Source organism: Thermobia domestica, chromosome 11 (genome assembly GCF_964235325.1).
Source record: "Thermobia domestica chromosome 11, izTheDome1.hap1.1, whole genome shotgun sequence".
Classification (NCBI taxonomy): domain Eukaryota; kingdom Metazoa; phylum Arthropoda; class Insecta; order Zygentoma; family Lepismatidae; genus Thermobia; species Thermobia domestica.
Genome location: NC_137464.1, coordinates 153439075 through 153446216, shown reverse-complemented (window position 1 = coordinate 153446216; position 7142 = coordinate 153439075).

Here is a 7142-nt window from a genome sequence, read left to right as displayed (position 1 = left end):
TTCAAAATATCGTCCCTTTAAAATTTTCTTTAAAACTGTAATTTACAAAATTTTTAACTGATTTGAACCAAATTTTCCCCAAAATATGATTAAAATGTTTCAGTGTGAAAATCAGTGACCTGTCAAAAATTTAAAATAAGGGCCGTTTTAAAATTTCAAAAATTCAAAATTTTTGCAACTATCAACTGACAGAAACCAAAGTTAGAACGAAAATAAAGTATTAGCAATGCCTTAGTTGAGCGTGAACATCAGCATGATACAATAAATAAAATTGGCGTTTTTTAATTTTTTTTTTTTTTTTTTTGGAAATTAGTTGTCTCTTGCGGCCCTGCGACAAAAGGTGTATGGATATCCTTCATCAGGAGAGAGAGAGAGAGAGAGAGCAATCGATTAGAATTCCTTTTTTTTTTTTTTGGCTTTGGGGAGAGAACATCAGAGACAAATTCTTCCTTTCTTAAGATCTGTCCTAAAATAAAATTATCCGCAATTGTAATTCTTGTTAGACGAGTGTCAGACTGTTCTTTTCTTGCCCCTGTGTGGAATTTATTTGTCTGTAACTATGGATGGAAATCAATAGCATCTTAAGACAATAGACAGTAGCACCTCGAGCAAAATTGATAAATAAAAAAACAAAGAGACAAACAAGTTTCTGCTTCGTAAAACAAGTTCTGAGACAATCTATGAACCTCAAACGCCGTTATTTAACTATTAACAGATCTTTTCTTTCTTTTTCGAGAAAAATAACAAAAAAAAAAACAAAAAAAAAATGGCCTTTAAACATTTTTCCTATCTTTTATGCTTTTCAAGATATTGACATTTCTAGTTTTTCTTTCAAACTGAAATCCTCGTTTTTAGATATTTTCGGGATGAAAGGATATATCCAGTTTCCTTAACTTTTTAAAGATAATCAATATTGGCATTGCACATTTCTTCTTTCAAACTTTTGGAACTGTTGGCATTTAAAAAAAATTGAATCCCGCCTTTCTTAACTTCTTTCGTATTTTTTTTTTTTTCTTTTGAAAAACGAGATAGCAAAAATATGTTTTCTTAAGCTCCTGAAACTGTCGAGTAATTGCTGGCATTAAACATTTTTCTCCGAAAAGAGGACCCCTTTTGGAGTTACTGACACAATATGTCAACTTTAACTTACATTGTTTTTAACCTTTACCGCTTTTTTTCGGGGGGGGTGGAGTCCTTCGGAAAGAACCGAGAATGCCATGTCCGCTTTTCTCAAGATCCCCGAGAATCCCTAAAACTGTTGAATGTGTAAGTCTAGACACTTTCTTCCATTAGCACTTTCAAAACCATCGTTCATATATTTCATTTAAGCAGGCTGCTAGAAGTCTTTACATTTTAAAGATTTTCCTGTGTTACAGGGTTATTTTTATGTTTTTTCTTAACTGATCTAAATTCCATGTAAATTAGATTTTCACGAGTTCAGCAGCTCAGTAACGTTGTCTCTTAAAATAGTTAACCTCCCATTGATAAAGGTTTTACTTTAGCTAGCTATACAGAAACAAGGAGGGGGGGGGTGTACAATTGATTTAATTAAATTTATAAATTCTGTAAATAAAAATAGCTTTTCTTACCTGCTTGCTGCACAATGGACAAAAGATTATTCTTCCATCGTATGTTAGATCTGGAAATTCTTGCAACCACTGGCGAATCAAGGTACTTTTTGAAGACTTCTCCTTTGGCATTGTTGCGTATGATACAAAACTTCTTTTTAAGAATCCTCAAGATCTGTGACTGGGCTGTAAGCCGTTGAGTCCAATTGTTCATGCGTTGTAGAGACGATGTATCGTTCTTGAACTACGTGTTTAAGATAAATCACTGCACTGACCCGAAAATGATACATGGATGGATACTCCAGTCAACTGAACCGCGTCACTTCATGAATCGTTTCTGTTCGTGGACTTTGGTTTTTCCCAAATATTGAAAGCGAAGACCCGAAGAGATTCTTGCTTCAATAGAGCTGTGTGTTGATTTGTGAATGTGTGTGTGTAAACTATTGTCCAAATTCCAGAGAGCTGAACGGATCACAGAAGAGCTGAAGTGAGCCGCTACAGAAGAGAAAAGGTGGAATAGTTCCAAGAATGCAGAACGGCAGGGAGGGGAATATTGGTTACTGCGATATGCACTTAGCAATAGCTTTGGTTTTGCCCCTGGGGAAAGAGAGACAGACAGAAAGAGATAGAGATCTTTCAGTACAGTGTCTGCAGGATGCAAAGGGATGGTTTGTCTTTGTCTTTCACAAATGGGCTTGACCTTGAGCAGAAATAGCTCAACTTTTAGAAACAATTTTTTACATACAACCACCCTCTGCGTTTCACTTCTTCATACGAGTTAGACTAAAATTAGCCTCGACAAACACACTCACTCTGCCTTCAGATTTGTCAATTAAATTTCACTCAACACTAAAAAAAAAGTTTATTTAAAAAATACAGGAATTTTGTATTTTTTGCAGTTTTAGGCATTTTTAGGCCAAAACGGCCAAAATAGGCGCTAAACTCCATTTTAGGCATTTTTAGGGCACTTATAAAGTGTTTTAATAGGCTTAATTCCTCATGATTCGTAAAGATCCGAAGTATTTTTTACTTCCTATAAAGGGAACAAAATAGGCATTTGCCTTAAAATCCGAAGTCTAGATATTAGGTAATATCTGATCCCTTATTTGAATGTTTGTTATTGTATAGTGGAGTTTTCTCGTAAATACAACCTACATGTTTATGTTCCAATTGATGTCTATACTATTATTTATAGACCAATTTGATATTTTATTTAGTTGTTTAAAATTACTTTTTTCTTTGACAAGATTATTTCTTTCCATTATTAAAACAATGTCATCAGCATAGAAATATTCGTATTTCAATGTCATTTTTTATTTCTGTTATTAAATCCAAAATGCAAATATTGAAGAGAATAGGACTTACTGTTAGCATACTTCCTTGAAGTAATCCAACCGATGTTGTTCTTTGTTTATTGTAGTTTTTTTTAATTTGATACATACCTTTTTAAATTTATAAGCAAGTTATGAATAATTCTGATAATTCTGATAAATTTTGATGGAATATTTAACATTAAAAACTCTTTGATGAGAATGTTTAACTTATGTTCTAAAAACCATAATAATCCATTTAATAATAGGCTTTCAAATAGCTTGAAAGAACAAACGAGTAAGGCTATAGGTTTATAGTTTTCCGCTTTGCCAATATATTGTTTGCTTTCTAAGATGGGAATTATAAGAAATCGTTTCCGTTGTAAAGGAATATAGCTGCTTCCTAAATGTTATTATATATTTTTAATAGCGAATTCTTCCCACTATCTGAAAGATTTTTGTACTGTTTGTTGTATATGCTATCCATTCCTGAGGAACTGTTGGCATGGATGTTCTGAAGAACAATATTTAATCTTAATTTAGAGAAACTTGTTTCTAATAAAGATAATCCTTTATATATATATTAAAATTATTCTCGTATTTCTAGAATTTTAAACAGTTGAGGAAGTTTATTATTGATGAAATTCTACTATGCAATCTTTGTCTCTGATACGATATTCAATTAATAATTGTGAATGCTGATATTGATTTTTTTAAACTAGATTTTATATTTTGGAGTAAGATATGAAACGTTATTACAAAATGCTTCTCAACGTTTTCTTTTATAATATAGTGTGATCTTTTTGACTATAGATTTTTGTTTACTATATTGTAAAAAAATCTTTTTTTTAGTTCAGGTATGTAAAAATATTTTGAGAGAATTTTGACAATTGTTTTGTACTTACATTCTAGATTGACATTGACATTGATTAGATTTAGATCTATGATTGTATTCGTAAATTTTTGAGAATTATCTGAATGATTTTTCGATACTGATACAGTTTTCTTTTAATAAAATCATGAATAACATTAATATTACTTTTTTATTATAAGCTGACTTCTATTCCATAAGTTTACATGAATCTTCGATAGTGTTTTAATAGATAACCCAATCTGTATTAAGTGTAACAGATTGTAATTTTGAACTGATTTCTTTTGTAATACTTTTGCTGAATGTTGATTTAATATCTGTAGTATGACTTGAATATAAAAGAGGATAATGATCGCTTCCTCCCCGATTAAAATAGACGTTCCAGTTAGTGTTTATAGAAAAATATTTTTCACGATACTTACATCTGGTACACTTTTTTCATGCAGTGTTATTTCTGTCGATGTTCCATCATCATCGCATTATATTGAGAATTTGTCAGAGCTTGTAAAAACTTGTTACCGGCAATATTTCATCTTGAACTTCCCCATATTGTGTACTTGTGTTTCCAGTTTTGTAATCAAAATTATTATTATCAGAAAAAAGTTTCCCAAAAGTCTTTATTTGGAATGATATGTGGTGGAATGTATATATGATATATTCAAAAAGTTTAGATTTTGTATCTTTAAAGACGCGAGTTGAATATTATTATTCGGACAATTTATGTTAAGCTTATGAATGAATGTTAGGTTATTTTTGATGCAGAAAACAATATCTCCATATCCATCTTCACTTTGTGAAACAACATTGTAATTTTTAATATTTAAAGGCATGTTTGGTTTTAACCAAGTTTCTTGTAGTATGATGATATCAGGATCAAAAATGATATTAGATTATGGAGAAAATATAATTTATTATATATGTTTTGGCAGTTCCATGTATTATAGAAGGTGGTCGAGAATCTTCTACTTCCATGCCTGTTATCTATGAAAGATTTAGCATGTTATCTATTTGCATACTATATTTTACAAAGAGCAACGAGAAACATCTATATTTTATGAGAGTAATACAGTACTAGCATTTTTTAATGCTTCCTTATCTTTAGAAAGTAATTATTGGGGAGAAGATGTATGATTCAATGCTGTTAGTTTCTTGGTTACTTCAGGAGTTCTATCAGTTGATAATTTAGATAGAGGTTCTCTATGCGTGTAAGGGAAGCGACCTCCCGACATAATTTTATTAATACCTATGGAATCGTTATGCTCTGGTGTTTCCATCAATTTATATATTTTTCATTGTTTTAACTGTATTGATTTTTGTATTTATTTCATCACTATTATTGTGATATTGTAATGATTCTAATTGAGAAGGATCATAAGCTTGTAAAGCTGAAGTTCCTGGTTCTTGATTTAAACTTCTTTATTTACCAGAAAGTGCATCTAATTCTAAATTGAGAGCATCATGAGAGCCTCATTAGTGAACTAGACATCTTATTACCATTTTATATTTGATATGAAGGAAGTTGTGTTGAAAGAAACACAAATTTCCGGGTGTAGACGAAATGCTGACTGAGTTAATTTTAGCTGGATCCAAAAAATTGTGGAACAAGATACACAAAATCATTCTCCTTATCTGGAACAAGGAAGAATTGCCACAAGAGTGGAAAGAATCAATCATTGTTCCAATACACAAGAAAGGCGACAAAACTGACTGTAATAATTATCGAGGCATTTCTCTTCTGTCAACATCCTATAAAATCCTTTCAAATATTCTATTAGCAAGATTGACTCTATACGCAGATGAAATTATTGGAGATTATCAGTGCGGATTTAGACGAAATCGATCAACTATCGACCAAATATTTTACCATTCGACAAACACTCGAAAAGAAGTGGGAATGCAATACAACAGACATCAACTATTTATTGATTTAGAAAGGTTTACGAATCGGTTAAGACAGAAACATTATACAACGTTCTTACAGAACTTAGAATACCGAAAAAGCTAATTAGATTAATTAAGATATGCTTAAATGAATCCCAAAGTAAAGTCCGGGTAGGAAAATTTTTGTCCACGAGCTTTCAAGTCGAAAATGGCCTGAAACAAGGAGATGCGTTGTCACCATTATTATTTAACTTTGTTCTGAAATACACTATAAGGAAAATCAAAGATAGCAACCAGGGACTAGAGTTGAACTGTATTCACCAGGTTATGGCATATGCTGATGATGTAAATTTAATAGGGGATGACAGGAGAACAATAGAAAGAAATGCAGAGATCTTATTAAACGCTTGCAGGGACATGGGTTTAGAAATAAATGCAGAGAAAATTAAATACATGGAAGTGCGTCGGGACCGTAATACGGCAAATTATAGATGCGTTAAAATATTAAATAATATTTTTGATAAAGTGAACACCTTCAAATATCTAGGATCAATATTAACAGACAAAAATCATATTCACGAAGAAATTAAATGTCGACTAAAAGCAGGGAATTCGGGTTACTATTCGGTTCAAAATCTCTTGTCGCGAATTATGTCGAGGAATTTGAAGCTTAAAATATATAAAACAATAATCATGCCTGTTGTTCTGTATGGTTGCGAAACATGGTCGCTTACTTTGAGAGAAGAACATAGACTGAAAGTATTTGAGAACGAGATCCTGAGACGAATATTCGGACCCAAGAGGAACGGGAATGGGGAATGGTGGAAACTTCATAACGAGGAACTACATAGTTTATACAATTTACCAAACATTGTTAGGGTCATCTAGTCTAGGAGGCTCAGGTGGGCAGGTCATGTAGCTCGGATGGAAGAAAGTAGAAACGCTTTCAAAGTCTTGACTGGAAGACTAATCGGAAAACGACCATTAGGAAGACCTAGGCGCAGATGAGAGGACAATATTAAGATGGATCTCGCAGAGAGAGGAATCCAAAGTAGAAACTGGATCCAGTTAGCTAAGGATAGAAGTAAGTTGAGATCTTTTGTGAACGCGGCATCGAACCATCGGGTTCCATAAGCCATAGAGTTAGTTTATGAAGGAAGTAGTAGAGATTCCTTTCGTACTGTGGATATGTACTTCGCTATTTCTGAGTATCAGATGTGAGTTTGTGAAGTTTGTCTACTATATTGTTCGCTTCATTAAACAAAGGACGTTATACTACCATCATTTGCATTGCTTTATGTATTTTTCTTTCCTCACAAAGCTCAGAGTCCACTTCATACGAGACCCCCCAATTCACATACCTAGGGTCGCGATTACTGTTATTATCATTTGATTTGAGTTACATTTATTGCATATTTTATATGTTAATTTGGAATAACTGGCTATGTGCCTGTTTTTTCAGCAGCCTTATTTACCACGTGTATTCATGTGTTTCAACAGGTAACGATAAGT